We start from the raw sequence: 23,554 nt of genomic DNA, 5'->3' as shown, positions 1-23,554 counted from the left end.
AGATTTAGAAGAAATACGATGAAAAAAAGACTTATTTTTATAATACAAATTTATTACATCATATATCATTGGGGAAAAAAATAGAAATCTGTTGAAGTTTAAAATTAAAAACTGGCCTACTGTCATTTTAGGCCACAGGTGTCAAACTCAGTTCCAAAAGGGCCGCAGCTCTGCACAGTTTAGTTCCAACCCTAATTAAACACACCTGATCAAACTAGTTGAGTCCTTCAGGCTTGTTTGAAACCTACAGGTAAGTGTGTTGGAGCAGGGTTGGAACTAAACTGTGCAGGGCTTCGGCCCTCCAGGAGTTGAGTTTGACACCCCTGTTTTAGGCAAACAACAAACTGAGCAGGACATTCAACTGTCCTCAGTCACAATTTGTCCATTTCAGTAAAAAATGATTAAAACATATAATAAAACTGATAATAATAATAATAATAATAATAATAATAATGTAGAGCTTCACATTTTTCTTTCCTCTCTTGTAAAAAAGTTAATTTGGATATTCATGGATAACAACAATAGCCAAAATAGTATTTAAATCAATTTTAATATGGGCTACTTTTTGGTGCTTCACACCTTTCTTTGGTAATTTTTTTCCAAGAATAAGGTTTAAGATTTAGAATAAAAGTTGTAAATATTTTCTATATTTAAAAGCAATACAGCAGAGAAATATGACTTCACTTACATCAGATTGTATGTTTTCTTGCGGATGTTGGACTCATGAAAAATAATAGTGTGCACTGGCCAAAACTGATTAACTAAAGTTACATCGAAGCGAGAGCCAACAGAGGATTCCAGTTGGTCTTAAAACCTTTTTTTGATGGGTTATTTTCACTATTTAGCATAGCAGTTAAAATAGGACAAGCTCATGTGGGACAAATTCTGGACCTTTATCAGTGAGGGGTGGGTCTTTCAAACCACCCGAACCCCCCTGGCGACAGGCCTGTAGGATTAAGTCAATTGAAAACAGTACAGTATAAATTCTATGGAAATGTATACCCGTATTGATTTGAAATATGTATATGGAATGTCTCCACAATTCACAAAAACAAACCTGTGTGTGCCACAATTTCACTAAGGGCATTGTATGCAAAATTACCCATTTTGACTAACATATGACTCCCTTAGTTATTTAAATTGTGGTTCCCTCTGTCATCTTTGTGGCTGATTAATGTATTTAACACATCTTTGCACTCTAAAAAAGCCAGGCTGCTCTCAGTGGTTTTCATCACAAAGATTTTAGCTGAATGTGGATTAAACCTAATGTTCATCTTCATGGACAAGCCAATTGTTTTGCCTCATAACAAGACAAAATTTGTTTTGCTCTCAAAGTGCTGATGACCTGCTTTTTATAAATCACCAAGGACCACGGTGTCAGCTAAAAACATCTCTAATGTTGTGCCAAACAAATAAGAAAGCCACCTACAGTACATTTTTGTAAATTAGCACTATATTGTCATAGAGGGATACAAGCTTTAAGATTAAGAATATGTGACCCTGGACCAAGTCTTAAGTACATTTATAGACATATTATTTAAAAATATTGTTTCAAATTTAAAGGGATACTAGATTTTACACCAAAAATCATTAAAGTATGCAAGTTTATATTGTATATGAAAATATTTAATAAATTTTAATGGCAAACATATCAAAACTAAACTATATTTTAATAAGTAATATGTACTGCTAACTTAACCCCATATGCAATTGTCTCAATTTTATGTAGGGTACATTTATTTAATCAAGACAAGGCAGGGCAAGTTTATTTATATAGCATATTTCATACACAATGGTAATTTAAAGTGCTTTACACAAACAAGAATGAAAGAAAAAAATTATAAAAATAATCAAAAACTTATAAAAACAGATTAAAATATGTTAAAACTGATTATAAAAGAATGAAAAAGAAAAGAAAGTCCTTATAGTGTGATCTGTGGGACGTAACACAGTGCTCATTCAGTAAAGGCACAGCTAAACAGATGTGTTTTCAGTCTTGATTTGAATGTGCCTAATGTTGGAGCACATCTGATCATTTCTGGAAGCTGATTCCAGCAGCGGGGGCATAGTAGCTGAAGGCGCATTTACCCTGATTTCACTGAACTCTATTATTCTAGTTTATATAATCTTAAAGATCTGAGTGATCTGTTAGGTTTGTATTCAGTGAATATATCTGTAATGTATTGAGGTCCTAGGCCATTTAGTGATTTATACAAGTAATAATACTTTAAAATCTATTCTGAATGTTACTGGGAGCCAGTGTAAACATGGTTCTTACACCTTTTCCAACTTTAAATTCCAGCACTTTTCCAAGCACTTTCAAGGTGCATTTTTCTACTTTTATGGAACGTAAGATTGACAGGCGGATTGGTGCAGCGGCAGCAGTAATGCAGTCGATGTACTGGTCCATTGTGGTAAAGGAGCTGAGCCGAAAGACAAAGCTCTCGATTTACCGATCAATCTACGTTCCTACTTTCACTCATGGTCATAAGCTTTGGGTCATGACCAAAAGGGCAAGATCTTGGATACAAGCAACTGAAATGAGTTTTCTTCGCAGAGTGGCAGAGCGCACCCTTATAGATAAGGCGAGGGGCTCTATTACATAGGCGGAGCTTGGTGTAGAGCTGCTGCTCCTCCACATCGGGAGAAGTAAGCTGAGGTGGCTCGGGCATCTGTTCGGATGCCTCCTGGAATGCCGACCTAGGTAGGTGTTCCAAACAGGTCCCACCAGTAAGAGGCCTTAGGGAAGACCCAGGACACACCGGAAGGACTATATCTCCCGTCTGGCCTGGGAACGCCCGGAGATCCCCACGAAAGAGCTGGAGGAAGTGTCTGGGGAGAGTGGAGTCTGGGGTTTTCTTCTGAGACTGCTGCCCCATGACCCCGCCCCATAAGAGCAAATGAAAATGAATAAATATAGCTAAACATAAATTATCTATCTATATTTTTGTGTTGGGACTTATTTAAAAATGTATTTAACTGAACAAATTTAATGAACGTAAAGTATTTATAGCCTCTTATATTTTCACATTTTTCCACATATAGCCTCATTTTCACTTGTCAATAGAAAAAAAATACTGAAGCAATGTTAAATACATTTTGAAACATATTCATTAAAAGTGACTGATGCCTTTCATAAGGAGAGAAATGATATTAAAAGAATATTTAAGTGAATCAGAACTATTATATATGTGCAGCACTATTATAAACAGCTTACAGCCCCTTAAAAATGGCCCACAATGAGGCTTATTAACAAGCTTTCCAAACGGGAGATTCCTTTTAAAGCAAATAACTGTCTTGTCTGTACTTCTGTATCAAGAGGACATGGAATCTTCGCGTATAGGTTTTGTATCCTGCTAGAGTTTGACATCTTGACCCCACACCCACCTGTATTGTGCTTATATTCTATTCATTCAAATGCTGCGATGCTCTCAAATGAGTTTTTGCATTGGTAATGCTTTTGACATTTCAAATTGCCATTTCAGGAGGAGGAATGACGGCTTTTTATTCGTGGGTGGTTGATTTTAACAGTTCATTTCAAGTGAGTCGCGGTATTCTGTTCTCCAGTATGCAATTACCCTACATATCACTTAGATCACGTCTTATCGTGGTGGTCTCTCAAATGCCGTCTCTCTTTCTCTCCTATGCGCACAGTGCACACACACAATCCAGGGTGGTTGTTTACTCTGCTCTGCACACTCACTAGGTTGCCATGGATGCATCTGGCTGCCTGCTTGCGTACTTCATTCTAGTCCACAGGTCACTACAAATCCATGCCTTAAATATAAACACACATGCTTGTGCACGTCTGCTTATAGTCTACATGCTTTCACGTAAAACACAGCCTTTCAGACTAGGACTGTGCAATGTGATGATAGGCCTATTGTATGGACAAAATAAAAAGTTGTTTCATATTATGCTCTATCGTTTTTGCTATAATTTTTTTGAGCGCAATATTACATGCCATTACAGGGACATACTCAAAAAAAAAAAAAAATAAATAAAATTAGAATAAAAATTCTGCTGCTTATTCAAACGACTTATTTTAAATGAGCTGAAACAACACAATTGTTGGGATTTTTACTGCATTTTTCAGTTGCAATCTTGAATGTACAATATTTACATTTATTTAGCAATATTTTGGGCGTTTTATGGTGGACCTGTAAATATAATTTTCTAAAAAAAAGGGTTATATTTAATTCCTATTTATTTTATATTTCCATGTCAATCAAACATTCGCCCTGAAGTGAGAAATATGATCACAGTATAGCCTAGTTTAAGAGTTTAAAAAGAAACAGTAATTTACATGTGGTTAATGTATAAATTATTAATTGATACAATTTACAGAAATTGTACAATCAAAAAAAAAAAAAAAAAAGAAGGTGTTTTGTGTTCGAACTACTAATTTAAAGGGTACCTTTGATGAAAATCATCTTTTGTAAGCTGTTTGGACAGAACTGTGTGTAGGTATAGTATGTCCACAGTCATTTTGGGCTGATATAAAGGCAAAATCTTTTTTTTTTTTATTTATTTCCTGACTGTAAAATAGGATACAAATCCACCCCGTTTTTAGGCTCACAACAACATTACACATGAGTGCGGTTTCCCCACCCACCAAATTGATTGACAGCATTGTAATAACATGTCTCCGTAGTAACGAGTATAATCAAATCAAAAAGACAGGACGTGCACAAAAGCAAAACTGGGAATAAAAGATCTGTTCAGCTCTCTGTGATCATCAATCATCATCAAATGTGATCAAGAATGAGTTTTACAAGTTTCAAATGTTTTAAAAACAGTGGGATTATACCGTCTTTGCTTTATCACAAAAGCCGCATGTTAGTGCAATTCTAAAAGAAGACACTTCAGTTCTGCTTTGTGGATGTTAAATTAGATTTATTTGGTATATTAACATGATGGATGTCCATACAGTGGATATTACCATGTATCCGGTTACATTTGGTTTGGAAAACCTGTGGGAAGTTAAACGCATACGCTGTGTGTGTGCGTGCAAGAACTTTATAATCACATTGTGTGTGATTCATCGATGCAGAAAGGCTTGAATTAACTCCACAACAAATATATCAAAAAATCATTGGTAAGTTCTTACTGTAATATGTTACAAATGTAACATGAGGTCTGCTTCCTTCATGTCTGACACTGTGCTGTTTATCTGAGGCAGAGATTGAGGCACACTCTAACAGGCATGAGGGAAAGGTGGGCATTAAAGGCACAGGCACACAAAAACATTCCAATATTCTGAAAGGTATTATACGTAATCTAATGGGTGTTTGAGCTAAAACTTTACACACTCTGGAGACACAAAAGACTTATCTTAAATCTTAAAAAGGGGTAAAATAGGTGCCCTTTTAAATTAGCTGAAAGTCAGACTCGACTGTAGTATCCTATTTAGGGAAACTAAGATTGCAGCAAGCTGCCACACACAAGCCAAGTTCCATGTACACAAAACCAATATTTACCATAACACATATACAATTAAACAATTTTAAGATAGATTTCCTCTCCCTGTTGGAATAATTTATTAATCTAAAGAGTTTTTTTTATCTTTATTTCTATAGCGATTTTACAAGATTGTGTCAAAGCAGCTTAACATAGAAGTTCTAGCAAATTGAAACTGTCAGTCCAGTTTTCATAGTTGAAGTTCAGTTTAGTTCAGTTCAGTGTGGTTTAATTTTCACTGGTGAAAGTCCAAACACTGAAGAGCAAATCCATCAATGGGACAAATTAATTGTTTTATGTTCAATCCACCTACATTTGTAATAACTAACAAGTTAACTTAATTCCTTTATGTTGTCGCAAAACAAATCGATTGTGTGAAACCCAGCTTTTTTTGTTTACAGTGTACTATATTGTTACATGATAGATTAATATTGTTAGATGACTTATACAGTGATATGAGATTTCTGTCACATCACCTAGCCCTGCTTCAGACTAGCAGTGCATCAGAGCAGGAATTCCAAGCAAAAGGGGGAAACAGATCTGGTTCCCTCTGTGCCTTTCTTCCCAGTGAGAGGCAGATAGTTTGCTCTTTTACGTCAAAGGCTCATTCATGTGAAGGTGGTGCGGAGCGATCGATGTGCACATGTTGACAGATAAGAAAAGCAGCTAAAAATAAACCATCCACAGCAAAAAAAAAAAAAAAAAAAAAAAACACTCCACCACCTCACAGCCGCAGGGACAAAACACATGAATTTTTGTTCTCTTCCTGGTACAACAGAGAGAAAACAGGATAAGAGTAGGATGAACGCAGAACAAAGATTGAGGAAATGTCACCGAAACCAGCCCTCTCTGTTTAGCTTTAACACGTACAACACGCTGCAGGAATGTAAAAGCTGCATGCTTAAAAAGTTGTAGGTATTTGTTTATTCCAAATGTTAAAAAAAGCAGATTTGCTACAAAAATTGTGGAGTTAAATGGGAGAAAATTGAATGGGAGTTGTTTGAGCTTGGCAGACGCTTTGAAATCTTCCTGTGGGATTTGTTGATCCAGAGCCTGGTAATGACATTAAAGGCACAGTTCACCCAAAAGTGAAAATTACCTCACTGTTTATTTTCCATTGTGTGATTTTAAACCTTTGTGGGTTTCTTTCTTCTGCAAAAGAAGATATTTTGAAGGATGCTATTGTTGGCACCCATTGACCTCCATAGTAGGAATAAAATGTAGGCTACTATGGGAGTCAATGGGTCCCAGCAAGCAGCATTTTTCTAAAATAACTTTTTTTGTGTTCAACAGATGACAATAAAATTGTCATTTTTAAGTGAACTATCCCTTTCATGAGCAGTCAAATCAAATCAGTTTTATTAAATCACTTTTATTGTCACATCATCAGCAGCACGTGTCCATGATGTAACATTATTAGTATTGCTATCAGAGGTGGGTTTAGTGATTTGGGGGCCCTAAGCAATGCCAGCCATGGGGCCCTGAGTCCTGAAATGCACTATTTCTACTTTTATTTGTTATATTTTTTTAGCTGTGTTTGTATGTCACTAAATCTGCTTTTCTATGTTTTATCTTAATGCAAGCACTACAAGGATTTGTTTCCTTAAAATGAATTTACAACTAAAAACAATAAATATATTTATAAACTAGACATCTGGACAGTTCCATGATAGGGGTGGTTGATATTTTATTTTTAAATATTATAATTACATAATATAGTAATATTATGTTTCATTGTATATTAAATTGTCACACCCTCGGCTCATTCCTACAGCAATCACCTGATTACTGATCACCCGCACCTGCACCTGCAATCCCTCATGCACTATATAAACTCATCTCCTTCATTCAATCACCTGCTGAAATCGAAGTCAGATGGTTTTCCTCATCATCTCTCCCTCTTCCTTTTCTTCTCCTCCGTGGATGTCTTTCTTCTCCTGTGGATGCAAACACACCTGCTTAAGGGAAGTGACTAAAGCTTTGTTGGTGTAATACTGAAGATCTGAAACTTACCTTTGGAACGGTGTGTGAGATTTCTCTCCCTCTGCTACACCACTTATCTGCTTCATCTCTCAGCATTTGGGGGGATGGGTGGTTTCTCCACACCACCACCAGTGTGCAGCATCCACTTGGATGATGCGACGGCAGCCACAGGACAACAGCGCCAGTGCACTCACAACACACCAGCTATTGGCCAATTTGGTGCAGTGGTAGAATTACCACTTCTAGATATTTATTGGCGGCCCCTAGATGTCCTGGGGCCCTAAGCGGCTGCTTACCTTGCTTATTGGTTAAATTCGCCCCTGATTGCTTTATGTGTAAAGCTGAATGCAACAATAGCTTTATGCAGTGTATAGTAAATGTATGGTTGCACACAAGTGAAGATCAGATACAAAAGCATTTACAATTCTTGATTACTGAACTGCAATGGGCACACTGCAATTTTTTTCTTTATTAAAGTTTAATAGCACTTTACTTTAAAAAAAAAAAACACTTTCTAGACATGCAAAAATATTGTCTTGTTATCAGATATGTCAAGATTAAGTAAGTTTTTATTTAAAGGTGCTGTATGTAAGTTTTTGACTCTTCTAAAACATAAAAATATCATAATATGTTTGCAGATATTTGAGACACATGCCAAGTGAACATTCTTGTTTATCTGAAAAACAATGCTGAATGCAGATATTCTGCTTTAATATTGTGAGTTACTTGCCGGAACGTCTGTCTTTGTTTTGGTTCTTTTAATCCGCTCAGTCACTTTAGCCAATTATATTCCAGCACCTCAGGTTGCATATTTCATTCATTCAGTTATGAAAGCTCTCAAAGCATGCGTCTGTGACCAAAATGTGACCTCCAGTGGACAGTAGCAGACAACTAAATGAGATGCAGATTCAGAGTTCCACATGAGGTGGTTATTAATTATCAAATACTATAAATATTATGAATGTAAACATTAGGTGAGCAGGTTACATTGTGACCCGTATCCTAACAACACGCTACATGATGAGATTTGCAGTGATAATCAATTTGGCTGTTTACACTAGACCAAACACGACAGAAATTTAATTACAGCCATTTAGAAGCACAGAATATGGACTCACTCACAAAATGGTAAGGCTTATAATCTAATTATTACATATTAAACCTCTTTAACATTATTAAATGTACATGATAAATCACTGATATGTGTTGGTTTGCATTATTTCACAGTATTAAAGTTCAATTTCAAACGCTTTTCAGTATATGGCAATAAATGTAAAGTCAAATTTCATTCAAACTCACACTATTAGCATTTAACACTGAATAAAGCACATAAGGTGTACCTGAGGTGATCATGTCAAATTTCAAAAATATAAATTCCAGGTATTGGTTAGGACAAAAATCTTGTTGCTATCCTTCTATCGTGTTGCTTTTATATAGAACACGATTAAATCTGCCTTTAGGCTTGATAGTCAGTTGATCGCTCCTATTGGTCCTCAATCTGGCAACCTGCGCTTGCGTTTGTTTTAACCCAGGAATGCAATACCTACAGTAGTTCTACCACTGAGTGTCAAACTTACATGCTGCATCTTTAAAACTAGCAAAATAATCTGCCAATGGGTTACGCAAAATAATGTTGTTATCGCTTTGAAATAAGAATATTTTACTTACCCCATTGGCAGATTAGTTTGCTTGTCTTAAGGAAAAACTCACTTAATTTTTACATATTATTTCTGAAAACAATATTTTTTGCTAGAAAATGCATTTTGATTTAGGAGGTTTTTTTTAGATAATTGGACTAGAAAGAAGAAAAACACTAAGTAATATAAGCATTTTCTGCAGTACTTGATATAGCTGTTCAACTAGAATACCTGGCATGCTTGAACATTCTGTCTTATTTAACGTCAGATTTTGGGACCGTGTCCTGTTTTTGGTTCATAGATAACTTTTTTCTGATTTCAGTTGAATTGCACCATACAAAGATTTATCAGAATAAGACCCATTTTTTACCTATCTTTTGACAGGGATCAAACCTGCCAAGCGTGTACACACCTTACTCTCATAGTATGACATTCTTTCATCTGTTAAACACAAAAGAAGATGTTGTAAACAATCCTGGTGACCTTTGATAGGAATTGTTAAGACACAAACACTGTGATATTTCTGAAATTTTTTTGTCATGAGCGGGGCAGATGGCGCGAGTGTTGAGCAAAACCTCTGTGCCATACTGTTCTCGAGTCTCACAAAGGCTGTCCAAAATGATATAAAGAGCAGTGACAACAGTTAAGGACAAGAGAGGACCAGGCTTGAGATTAATAGTAATAGTAATAATAAACGTTTACAAAGCAATGCAATACGTTCGAAAATCACGATTGCAATATATATATATATATATATATATATATATATATATATATATATATATATATATATATATATATATATATATATATATACAAACTGTTAAAATTTTGGTGTTCAGCGCCCAGAGACTGTTGTGTACATTATGATTTTATACAAAATTCACTTTAATGTGTGATAGGACTAAAAGGTGGCCATAAACATATATTGTCTCAATTTAAATGATGACTCTATGTTGAATGACTGAATGCCTCCTCAATTGTAAGTCACTTTGAACAAAAGCTGCTAAATGTCAATGTAAAAAGTTGAGTGATGTCATACTGTTTTAAAACCTTTTCCCTATATACCCCCATACTTCAATAAGCTGCTTGAGTGTACCCATTTAACATAACAACAATGGCGGTTCTGAGAGAAGAACTTAAAAGTTCATACAAGTCAAACAGCCTTTTTCAGACTGTTGCACAAGAAGTGTCACATTTTACGTTATTATCTATTTACAGTGGACAGATACCAAAGGAAACAATGGCATGGCACTTCTCATCTGGTGTGTGACCCCCTTCAAGTCTTTAAAATCTCTCTGCGAACAATTGTACTGGTGTGGATACGACTATACCAGCTCTGCTACTCAACTAACTTTGGCTAACTTTGAATGTTGTTTTCCTAACTGACCTCCCTGAACATTATGAGATATGATTCAATCGCACGTACCAATGGTGGCTCAAAGGTGTTTAAAAGCCAAAACCATTTCCCCAAAAAGTTTGGTTTGGTCTTAAACTCCAGAAACAAACTCAATAAATTAAAGTACACCGGGACTTAATGTTTAGAGAGATAGACTTGTGATCCAACCCCCAACTGCTAACAAGACCCACAGCAAAATGGCACCACCATACTTGCCCATATATCATGACTTTCCTTTTCTTATCCTTTTGCTTAATTGTTTGTTCATTTTAATAATTAAAGTTTATGCTCATGGCTCCTCTTCTCAACTATGACTTTGGTTCACTGCTGCCTAAAAAAAGGAAAAGGAAAGGCAAGCTGTCGGAAAACTCTCAATGAGTCATTCGCCGTAGACTCCCAAGGGCGGAAGAGCTGTATGCGATATGGTGAGGTGGCTATCGTCTGTAAGGGGATTAATAAGTTTACCAGAAGCCCCCTTTTGATATCTGTCTTGATGGTAAGGGGAAGTGGTGTGAGGTAACAGTAAGCTATAAGCCACAGGGGCCATCACCAGCCATCAGGACATAAAGTAGGGAGTACAAGTAAGAAAGTATGTAAGCAAGTAAGTATGTAGTAAGTAAGGTATGGCGTAGTTAGTATAAGATTAGGTATGGAGTATAAGGTTATGGGGCATCCAGTATCACAAGTATATCATACATTCTGGAGTATAAGGTTATAAGGGATCCAGTATCACCACCAGGCACCACGTGCGTAAGAGTCTCCCAGCTGGTTGAGGACCAAGCAGCAGTGTGTTCTGGGAAGTGGACCAAGATTTGTATTCGGTCTCCTTTCACCCTTCTGTCTTCTTTCTCTTGCCTAGTTTTCCTTTACTCTAGGTGCCATGTGTGCTGTGAGTCATGGAAGGAGCAATGCAAGTGAAATGAGTGCTACAATTGTCTTAAGACCCATGAAGGACCTCTGGAAGGATAGGAAGAGGAATGATGACAATGAGAGAGAAGCAGGTCGGGATGGCGACAGTCTGTGATGGGCTATTTTACTCTCACATTTTATGATTTAAGTTTGCATTCGCCTTTGCCAGTTCCCACCTCTCTTCCCTAAACAAGGAACTGTTTTACATTCCTTCATTCGTTCTTTCATTTATTCATGCTCCTTTGACTTTGTCTCTTATTTATCAGGGGTCTTACTCTCCACAACAGAATGAACTGCCAACAATTCTGGCATATTTCTACACAGCGGATGCCCTTAAATGAACCATCAACTATTCTGGCACAGGTTTTACACAGCAGATGCCCTTCCACCTACAACCCAGTACTGGGAAACTGTTTTACAACCCTCTTTTACTGTATGTTAGGTAGAGGAATAAAAATCATGTCATGTCATTTTCATCCGCTTATCCGGGGCCGGGTCACGGGGTCTTAGGAGAGAACTACAAACTTGCCTCTCTCCAGACGCTTCCTCCAGCTCCTCCGGGGGGATCCCGAGGTGTTCCAAGGCCAGCTGAGAGACATAGTCTCTCTAGAGTGTCCTGGGTCTTCCCCGAGGTCTCCTCCCGGTGGGACAAGCCTGGAACACCTCCCTAGGTAGGCGTCCTGGAGGCATCCAAAACAGATGCCCGTGTCACCTCAGCTGACTTCTCTCGATGTGGAGGAGCAGTGCCTCAACTCCAAGCTCCTCCCGGGTGACAGAGCTCCTCACCGTGTCTATAAGGGTGCGCTCTGCCACCCTGCAAAGGAAACTCATTTCGGCCGCTTGTATCTGATATCTTGTCCTTTCAGTCATGACCCAAAGCTCATGATCATAAGCGAGAGTAGGAACGTAGATTGACCGGTAAATAGAAAGCTTTGCCTTTCGGCTCAGCTCCTTCTTCAACACAACGAACTGGTATATTGACCGTATTACTACTGCCGCAGTACCGATCTGTCTGTCATCCTCGCACTCCATCCTTCCCTCACTCATGAACAAAACCCCAAGATACTTGAATTCCTCCATCTGGGGTATAGGACTTTCCTCCAACCTGGAGGTGGCAAACCACCTTTTTTTTTTTCGTTTAAGCACCAATCATGGTGGTTGTGAATAAAAATTATACTTGTTAAATTTCAGGTAAACAGTGATAAAAGTTTGGCTGGCAGCAATGGATACTGTTGGAAATATATATTTAATATGAAAATGTAAAACAACACATTTATCTATAAATCATATTATGATGATATTATTTTTAAATTCTGTTTATTTGCATGTTGCATCCTCAGTTTAAGTTTAGCTTTAATGAGTGCTGCCTTGTTCCTTTGCAACAGAATGAAGTCTCTTTCTTTAAACACCCTCTCCGTTTCGTTTTAGCAGAATGAGCTGCCAACCTCCACCACAAACAGAGCTGAGACCATCACATCTTTTAAGAAGCAGCTGAAGACATGGCTCTTCCACAAGCAAACTACTTCCAGGCACACAAAACACAAACAAGTTTATTTTTTTTCCCCTCTGCATTGTTCCTCTCCTGCATAGTTGTAATGTACTGTAAATGTATTTCTTATTTGTTTTTTATTGGAAATTTTAAATTATTATTATTATTGTTGAAATGATATAGCTTTCTGGCTATTTTTTAAAATCAGTTAAGTATTTGAATGCTGAATGCCAGTCGATTATTGATTAGCACAAACGCTCATTCCTTTCCTCCCTTAAAATTACCATAAAAAATATCTACTGATACCATAACTGATAGAATTTTGATTGAATAACTGAAGCCTTGTATGCCGTTCAAATAATGTTCAGGATGAAAACATCCACTGAATTAAAGTGCTGTAAAAATGCATCAGATTTATATTCTTTTTTTTAGTCTTGATCAAAACTACTACATTTTTTTAGAAAATTACAGGCTTTTTAACTCTTTAATTGCTCAAAATCTGAGAAATCTGACACCCTCTACGCAGCACCTGCGATTAAACTCAGCGTTTTTTTTTTTTTCAGAACACTCATCGATCATTTTTGCGCAATTGAAACAAGAACAATCATAGAAGCGTTGTCTGCTTGACAAGCAGCACCCAATTATGTTCAAAAGAATATAAAACGCCAAATAGGGTGAATTTACACCCCATTTCAAAAGTAAAACATACTCTAATCTACACAACCTTAAGTGTGTGGGTGAGAGGGGGCAGTGTTTCGATGTGATCCTGTTATGTTGGTTTTCCTTGCTGTAGGGTTAAAAAATTATGACAGTTAAAGTAACTAGGCTGATTTAAATTTAAATCAATTGAATAAAATATCAATAAAATATTTTGGGCGTTTTTTGGGGTGTTTGGGTGGGTTTTGTGCTAAAATAAAAAAGTCTGATATATACGGTAACACTGACGGCTGCCTGAAACCCGGTGCATAGTACAGTATCTTCCAGACACCTAACCCCGACACCTAGACACCCACGCCCCATCCCTCCCGGTCTCCCGGATTTTCAGAGACAAATATTGGCAGGTATGGTGACATCATTATTGAATTTGGCAATTAAAAAGTTAAAATCCTCTAGTTTTGATCAGTGCTGCGGTTGATTAAAAAGTTTATGTAAAAAAATTATTAATTAAAATAAATTAAATTACAGCAGTTTAATTTAGCGGATATTTTTAAGCTTATCATAAAAAAGGGTGGTGAATTTGCCCAGAGTGTATTGCTGAGGTTTTTTAAAAATTATTATTTAAAACGGAAAAGTTATGGCCAAATTAAGACACAAAATCACCCCAGAGTGGATAAAACATCCCTAACAGCACATAAGAGTTAAAACACCTTTAGTTTTAATAAACAATTATTATCATTCTTATTTTTATTATTGTTTGACATAATTTGATTAAATTGATTGAACATTTTAAATGATTGTTTTTGTTAAAGGTTTGCTTTCTGGCTATATACATAGCAGATTGTCCAATCAGTTCAGTATTTGAATATTGACTCCCAGTTGATTATTGATTAGCACAAATGCTCATCTCCCCCCCTCAAAAATACTACCACCATCACTAATATTGAAAAAAAGAGAACCTGAAGAGCTAAATTTGCTAGACTGAATCTTGAAATGAGTACTGAGATCCAGCATCTGGTCTCCATGGAGAACTATCTCCAGACCTAGCAGTTATGACTCACCATTAGCGCATGAAATAAAAGCATGAAAACCTCCGCGGTCAGTTCTCCCAGAAGCATCTGTGACGTTATTCCTCACAAAGATTATGATCATCCATTGTTTAGTAGCCTCTCTCACTATAATGAAAACACACAGAGGTTATTGCACTCTTTCACACAAACAAATTTCCAGCCATTTCCTTTCCCCCACATATTTTGTATGCCTTACTTACATAAGCGACATACAAATATTTACATGCACCCACCTCCACACACACTCACACACATATATAGGACATGGAGACTGTCAGGTTTGCATACTATTGTTCCTGTCTTGGGCTTATCAAGATGTCATTAAATACTTCAACTCTCCCATCTTTACCCCACAGCATCATGACTCACAATCGCTTTTTACATTTGCAGTTGCTTGATGGCTGAATGTTGAATCTTCACAAACACATTGGCAACACAGAATTCCTGACAATATTTAGGGAAATCCAAATACTTCTATTTTCTTTTATCTTTCTCTAAACCTTCCATGTTATAACTTGTACTTTTCTAAGTGATTCTGAAACTTGGTATTATCACTGTCATGTTTCCGAGCAGGTGAGAATTATTTGACATTCTGTGGCTCAATTCGAAGGCTTTATTCTTCATGATGAAGGTTGTTTCAATTCAAAGCCTCTTTCAAATGCAGCTTCCTAATGCGTTCTACATTTCCCAGGTAATGAAGAATACAACCACTGGATCCTTACTGGCCTAGAATATGCCAACATTCAATGCACATTTATAACATCAGGATGTTTTAATGAATGAATTTAAGAAAACAACCCAGGCACATTATTGATACGTACCCCTATATACATTTTTGGAGAGCGCAAAATATATCCCAGGAGGTACGTTTTTCTGCAGTTTTTGTTTTCACGAATCCACCAAAGGCTGCTGTTTTTTTGATTTCGAAATTTCTCACGAGTGCCATTTGCACTTGCTGTTCTTGCATAAATCCACCAGAGGCCACTGTCGACTGACTGACTGACCAACAGAACGATACCCCCACCCACACCCTTCCCTAAACCCAACAAATGGTGTTTTCAAAAGCAATCCAGAAAATGAAAAACCCTCGCAGCTGCATGATTTTTACCACATTTTCAGATCTTACCATATTCTCACCCTGTTATTTACTTGTTTATTATATTTTTTTGCCTTTTGTTTTTCGTTGTACCTGCTTTCTGGAACCGCGCTTCGGCAGACTCGAACCCCATTGTCGCGGTCAACTCCTCTCTGCATCTCAAGTCCACCGACATCCATTGTGAGCTACTGGGCAAACTGGTAACAGTAGAAATTCCAACCACATGGAGGTAAGTCATCAGCTGTAGTAGCAAGAAAATAAAAAAAAGCTGTTGACAGCGTCATACCACCCCGTAACATTTGTTTAAAAGACAAAATGCAGTCATGCATACTCTGGCTACGTAATTCGAGCTCTCCATAAATGTATACAGGGGTACATTTTCATAGTGAATCTGTGTTGTGTGAAAACGTACAGTATGATTTTAAAAAGGAGGTATGCCTACCCAACCCCTCATTGGAGGATGAGCATACAAAAAATCAAAACAAAACAAAAATCATACAAAAATGTACTAATTAGATCAACTAAATAAGCCACTAAATTATAAAGTTATGAATTGCCATGAGATTGTGTTGGACAGGGAACCTGTGATCTAAAAATTGAAATAAAAAAGCAACATAGGCTCATTCTGAAAACATAGCCCTATTTACATTTTTGGAGATCGCAAATAATGTAGCCAAAGGAACATATGGCTGCATTTCGTCTTTAAAACGAACATTACAGGGCGGTAGGATGCTGTTTCTTTTCTAGCTAACCAGCTGACCGATTATCTGCATGTGAACGGCTTTTCTGCTGTTACCAGTTTGTCCGGTAGCTTCACACATACATCAGCAGACTTGAGATGCAGAGCTTCTTGAGGTTGAGGTCGAACTTGAGGTTCGAATCCGGTATAGAACTCTTCCAGAAAACAGGTAAGATGAAAACAGAAGCCAAAAATCGGTCGGTTGGTCAGTCAGCCGACAGCGGCGTGAATGGCACTCACGAGAGAAATTTGAGATCTGAAATTGCATACATAGTGGCCTCTGGTGGAGTTGCAAAAACAAAAACTGCACCTGGGACATATTTGACTCTCTCCAGAAATGTATATAGGAGTACGTTTTCAGAATGAGCCTGGGTTGGAAAAACCAACGAGTTCAGCGAGATGCACCATTTGACATCACTTCACAGATAATGGTTAGGGCTACATGGAGCTACCTTGTGAAAGCTGTTAAAGTAAGCTTTATAGTGCAGTATATCATATGTTACTCATTGTTTTCGTCAGCCAGCATTTATTTAGGTTTTTTTAGTTCTGAAATGTTATGAAATACTCACACCTCACATGATGACCACTGGCACAGTGGCTCACTGGTTAGCACTGTCATCTCACAGCAAGAAAGTCGTTGGTTCGAGTCCCACCAGTTGGCATTTCTGTGTGAAGTTTGCATGTTTTCCCCAGTGTTAGTGTGGTTTTCCTCCTGGTGCTCCGGATTCCCCCACAGAGTCCAAAGACATGCGCTATAAGTGAATTGGATGACCTAAATTGGTCGAAGTGTAAGAGTGTGTGTGTGAGAATGCGAGAGTGTATGGGTGTGTCCCAGTACTGGGTTGCGGCTGAAAGGGCATCCGCTGCGTACAACATATGCCAGAATAGTTGGTGGTTCATTCTACTAAGGCAACCCCTGCTAAATAAGAGATTAAGCTGAAGGAAAATGAATGAATGGATGATGAAAATGCGACTATGAAGCATAATAGACTGGTACACATTTGAAGACGGAAGTAGGACATTTCACTGCTGAAATTCACATCTCTGACTGAGTCTGGAATTCAGCATAACTCCGGTTTTGAGCTCCCTTCAAAAGAACATAGTTCATGAGCTCTGCTGTTTGAAGGGAGTAGAGTAGTGATGTTCACTCCCATTTGGAATTCGTTGATGAGAAACAAAAGGCTTTATTTTAATGATAGGCACAAAGTCGTGTGGCACAAAAGCATTAAGGGCATGTCCGAATCCACTTTTGCTAATTTAAGGATGGAAAAATATATTTTGCACCGCGACGCATGGTCTAACAGGGCTGTGCTCATTTTCTTATTGAGTTATGGGTGTGTTTTGAGCATAACCTGCATTAAACCAATCTCCTATTCCCTTTAAGAGTCAGTTGCATCATGCTATGATGCCTTTGCTACTTACATGGCGAACTTTTTAAGTGTAAAAACTGAACGCTTCACTAACGAGAAAACAGTTAAACAGACCATCTGCAGAGCAAGGATAAAGAACAAACGAGCCTCCTCCATACGGCCTCTTTACTTTACTCTACTCCTTTACTTTTGTGGATGAGAAAAAAAGTTTTGCAGGCACTCCACTGAAGACATCCATTAGCCTACAAATTTAATTACGTTTGATGAGCACAAAGATTTGTTTCAAAACTATTTCTAAATTCAGTTCTAATTTCCAGCAAACTAATAAATGAACAATAGTAATTGATGTGATCAAAAAACTTTATATTTTCAGACACACATCCCATGCCCCATATGGTCTAAAACCTGACAGGTGGAATAATCTAAGCTTGTTTTTATTAAATCAAATGTAAATATGTACTTAATAAATAATACTGCTTATAATAATAACATTATACAAAAGCAAGTTGTCATAAATAAACTGAAAAAAGCCCCCTGAGCTGAAGAAGGCATGCAGGTAATGGTTTTTATATTTATGAAATATATCTATGTAATGCTTCAATGTAAATGTTTCTATGTAACTTTTTTATTTGTAAAGATATTTGCGTATTGCTGTACATCCTGTGTGTTTTATGCTTAAGGCGCAAAACTGTGCTCTGCGCTGTACTTTAGACCTGCTTTGGTCTATTGAACAGTCTATTCCAGTTCCTTAAAATAGCAACACACCTCCTGTATAGACCGGCACACCCATGACAAAGCAGTTTAATGGATTTGGCTATATCTCACAAAATTCTAATTTCATATAACACGCATTTGATCTTCGTAATTGAGGAAAATCAGCATCCTCACAATTACAAAGTCAGAATACTAATATAAGTCGCAATTATATTTTTATTCAGCAGTGTGTAAGCTGCTAAAAAAATAAAAAATGTCCCTGTGTTCGCGTGGGTTTCCTCCGGGTGCTCTTGTTTCCCCCACAATTCCAAAAATGTGGTATAGGTGAATTGGGTAAGCTTAATTGTCCGTAGTGTATGTGTGTGAATGAGTGTGTATGGATGATGGGTTGCAGGTGGAAGGGCATAAGTTGGCGGTTCATTCCGCTGTGGCGACCCCAGATTAATAAAGAGACTAAGTCGAAAAGAACCACAACAGAAAAAGTTGGGGGCCATTAAATCAAGAATCACATTGTTTTCAAAAGGAATTAAAATACCTGTGTGTGTGTGTGTGTTCAAATGTGCTGTTTTGCATGTTATTTTTAGCTGTTTGTCCTGTCTTCCTTCTCTCTCGTGTTCTTGGCTGGTGTTGAAGCGGCTGTTGTCATGGCGACACAACACGTCGCTGTACGCTGCAGGTTACTAGTTATAGCGTGCTCTGGAAGCAAATGAAAACACTGCATTACCGCATGCTGGACAATCTAAAGCTCTTAAACACTATCCACTCTTTGTGATGTAGCTCTTCATTCTGCATACACACATTCCAGAGCGACCTTGCTGAGGTGAGCGGGACCCACGGGACCACGCAATTCCTCCATACATATTCATGGCTGTCATGCAAGGTCAAAACAGGACGGACATCAATACAGATTAATGTCCGCGAGAAATCCCAGCGTGTTATATTGATAATAAAGTATCCAAAAGTAACTTTGGCTGGGGACATTTTATGAGTGCAGCAGCGGTTTGATCTCCTCACCTGACACAGGAAGTTGCTTTAGCCTCGGAAGGACGGGAGAGAGACGGGGGGGGGGGGGGTGGGGGGGGAAGAAAGTTTCTATATTTGTAAGCGTAAAACAGTGAATCAATTGTGAGTCATTGCTTTGTGAAGTCATACTGAAATGTCATCTCCCATCACTCACTCCCACCCCCAGCAGAAAGGCAGGAAATGAAAGGACAGGGGAAAAAAGAGGGGAAGAATGGTGTTATTGACGGAGAGCCAGGACTGTAGCGCTGAAGATAATGTCAGTGTGACACATTCACATATACACATTGTGTCAGCAGTACAAGCTCCTAATATTTTGACCAATGACGACAGGAGAGTGCAGATGAATTTCAGGCTATAACCCATAGAGTGTAAGCTATAACCACAGCTCGTTGCATCCCTCTTGTGGTCAGTGCTTGACATAGCCTAATTCAAAAAGGTTGATATTCAAGTACATGCTGTGTGTCAGGGCTGCACGATATTGGGGAAAAATAAACTAGCCTACATTGCAGTATTTTGCTTTTCTAATATGAATCCTATTACACCAAATGTTTTTTATAACTTAATCATTCGTGAATTTACCATTTTAGAAGGTTTTGCAGTGGTTTTGTAAGGTATCTATATATAATAAACAAGATAGATACAACAAATCCTACTATGCAAGTCAATGGTTACTGAACTCCAACATTTTTCTGAATATCTTCTTTTGTGATTAACAGAGGAAAGAAGCCAAAGGTTCAAGACAGGTGAATGAATAGTGAATGATCACTTTTTGTGTGTACTGTCCCTTAAAAAAATTAAAGAGGCAGGTAGACTAAAATACGAGAAAGTATTCTTTGTTCTCTTTCCTTTCCCTTATTTCAAATCTGTTTAAATTTCTTAAACTTGTTTTTGTAGCTTTTTTTGTAATGTTTAGATGGGTGTCAATGGACTTCCAAAATACTTTTTTTTTCCTATGGTGGAGGTCGGTGGTTGCCGGTTTCCAAAATTTTTCTAAATATCTTCTTTTGTGTTTCACAGAAGAAAAAAAACCCCCAAAGGTTCAAGACAAGTGAATAGAGAGTGAATGATCATTTTTGGGTGTACAGTACCTTTTAGTCACAATTATACACTGAAACATTTAGAAATTAAGGAGCCTGTGCACCCCAGGCTCTTACTTATTTCAAACCTGTTTATTGTTTTTTTTTTCCTTTTTATAAACAATTTACTTAGTGTTTTTGTTTCTGACAATGGAAGTCCATTTTCGAACATTCTTCAAAATACAGTCTTTTAAGTTCAACCAAATAAAATCATTCACCCATTTGAGGATGAATACATGAGTAAATGTAAACATTTAGGTGAATTTAATTCTGCCTTTCTATTTCCATTTTCAACACCTTATATTTAATTTTTGTACTAAATACTCATCCACCTTCATTAAAGGCAAAGGTATCAGATGTTTTGTGCAATCTATTTTATGTTTATTTGTTTATTTTCTAAGCTTAATTTTGTAGCTGATTTTGTGGTAAAATTATAAAATTCCCTGCAAACTCGTCTTTTTTAAAATCACAAATGCATTTTGTAATCAGCCCTCTGGGATTTCTCTGGTGAGTAAAGAGCTAATAAAGTTTCTGTGTTTTTGTTCTGAAAATAAAAATAAAAACAGAATTTCTGTTATTTTATTTATTTATTTAGTTTTTTTTTTTTTTTTGAAATCTTAATAGAAGACAGTGGCAGATATTGAAAAACCAAAAGTAAAATAACACTACTTGCAAGTGGTTTATATAGTGAAGACCGCTTAAAGATAATAATTCCAAAACTTTTCCAACTTTTAATGACAATTAAAATGATGGTTTGCCATTAAATAAAAACAATAAAAAAAAATCTGTTTTTGCACTATTGATTTTGTATATCGATTTTAGAGAAATTAAAACAGATTGCAGGAAAACCATTATATGAACTTGTACAAAATGCTTCCAAATATATTTTAAGGTTGTGGTAAATTTCGGATGCATTTGCGACCAAAATATTTCAGTTTCAAAAGTAACCTTGGATAAGCCAAAACATTTTTTTATTTTCTTATGTTAGCTTTTGTTGTGAAGGAAGGCTTATAACTTACATACAGTAACAGAAATCCACAATGGTTAACTTTGCAATCAATCTACAAAGCATATGCGTTTCAATCTGTGGTTTTGGTTACCTATAGCTAATCACTACTTGACATTGCACATCCTGCAATGGAACTGCTGCATAAGACGACATAATAACTGAATGTGCACAAATGTTTATTCATTTATTTATTTTGCAGTGATGTCACAAAAGAACAATTTTGTTTTCCTAAAATAACATTTTAGTAATAGGTTATTTATTTTCGTTTTTTCTTAGTGAGAGGAACATCTTAAATTTACAAGCTTTTTTCCAATAATCTTTAAAAATTGTTGAATGGAAAGATTAATTTATGCTTCTAACTAACTGCTTCTATAGTTTAGTGACTTAAGTAAAAATGCTTAAGGTTAATTTCATTCAACTTGAAAATGCAAGAAAATCAGTTATTGTTTTGCAGTGTATCTTTCTTTGAAGTCATGCCCACTGAAATAGGCAAACTCCACATAATTTCATGGAAACAGTACAAATACAAAAAAAATAAAAATAAATTGTGAAAGAAAACAAATTCAAAGCCTCTCTGTCACAAAGACATTGAGTATTTAAAATTAGAATGTTTCATGTATAAGATGTTTTATAATATAAAATAATAAATGTTAATAGAATTTTAAGAAATTATTAAAATTGTAACATTCATTCATTTTCGGCTTAGTCCTTTTATTATCAGGGATCGCCACAGTGGAATGAACCGCCAACTTATCCAGCATATGTTTTACGTGGCAGATGCCCTTCCAGCTTCAACTCATCACTGGGAAACACCCATACACTCTCATTCACATACATACACTACGAACAATTTAGCTTACCCAATTTACCTATCGCAAGTCTTTGGACTGTGGGGGAAACAGAAGCACCTGCAGGAAACCCATGCCAACACAGGGAGAGCATGCAAACTTCACACAGAAATGCCAACTGACCCAGCCGAGGCTCAAACCAGTGACCTTTTTGCTGTGAGGCGACAGCGCTACCCACTGCGCCACCATGCCACCAATTTTAAACGTTTTATACATATATTTTTCATTTTATATAAAATATAAAATGTTATTTAAAAATGTATTGAACTTGTAACAATTTAATTGTGCACCAGAACTGGTGCAGTGCAATCTAGGCTGCATCCAATGCGTTTTATTGGGCTCACCTAACCCCACCCCTAACCCTACACCTGACAGTGACGTCACTCATTCCATTTAAGTGCATTCTGACATTGCATCGCTGAGTAATGCAATCTCAGCTTGCATCATAAAGGCTGCATCCAGATACTATTGATTATATTTGCCAAATTATGTATGTATGTGTGTATATATACAGTTGAAGTCAGAATTATTAGCCCCCCTTTGAATGTTTTATTGCTTTTTAAATATTTCCCAAATGGTGTTTTAGAGCAAGGACATTTTTACAGTATGTCTGATAATATTTTTTTCTTCTGGAGAAAGTCTTATTTGCTTTATTTCGGCTAGAAAAAAAAACAGATTTTAAGTTTTAAAAAAACATTTTAAGGTCAAAACCATTAGCCCCTTTATGCTATATTTTTTCGATAGTCTACAGAACACACCATCATTATACAATAACTTGCCTAATTACTCTAACCTGCCTAGTTAACCTAATTAGTTAAGCTTTTAAATGTCACTTTAAGCTGTATAGAAGTGTCTTGAAAAATATATAGTCAAATATATGTACAGTCATCATGGCAAAGATAAAATAAATCAGTTATTAGAAATTAGTTATTAAAACTATTATATTTAGCTAGAAATGTGTTAAAAAATCTGCTCTCCATTAAACAGAAATTGGGGGGAAAATAACAGTGGGACTAATTATTCAGGGGGGCAAATATATTTATCTTTTACTTCTGTTCTTTTTATTATGTATTCA

At 36.7% G+C, this 23,554-nt stretch overlaps 1 long non-coding RNA gene across 1 annotated transcript; it reads right to left on the bottom strand.

Annotated features, from left to right (window-relative positions):
- Positions 1 to 12,526: 12,526 nt before the first annotated feature.
- On the bottom strand, positions 12,527 to 19,563 carry LOC141381187 (uncharacterized). The gene is made up of 3 exons (XR_015480709.1): positions 17,009 to 19,563; positions 15,794 to 15,941; positions 12,527 to 14,709 (listed from the first exon to the last, which is right to left on the bottom strand). It is a non-coding gene; the product is annotated as an uncharacterized LOC141381187 (long non-coding RNA).
- Positions 19,564 to 23,554: the final 3,991 nt, after the last annotated feature.

Source organism: Danio rerio, chromosome 3 (assembly GCF_052040795.2).
Source record: "Danio rerio strain M-AB ecotype USA chromosome 3, GRCz13ab, whole genome shotgun sequence".
NCBI classification, from domain to species: Eukaryota; Metazoa; Chordata; class Actinopteri; order Cypriniformes; family Danionidae; genus Danio; species Danio rerio.
The sequence above is the reverse complement of the archived record's forward strand: the minus strand, read 5'-3'. Positions and strand labels throughout refer to the sequence as shown.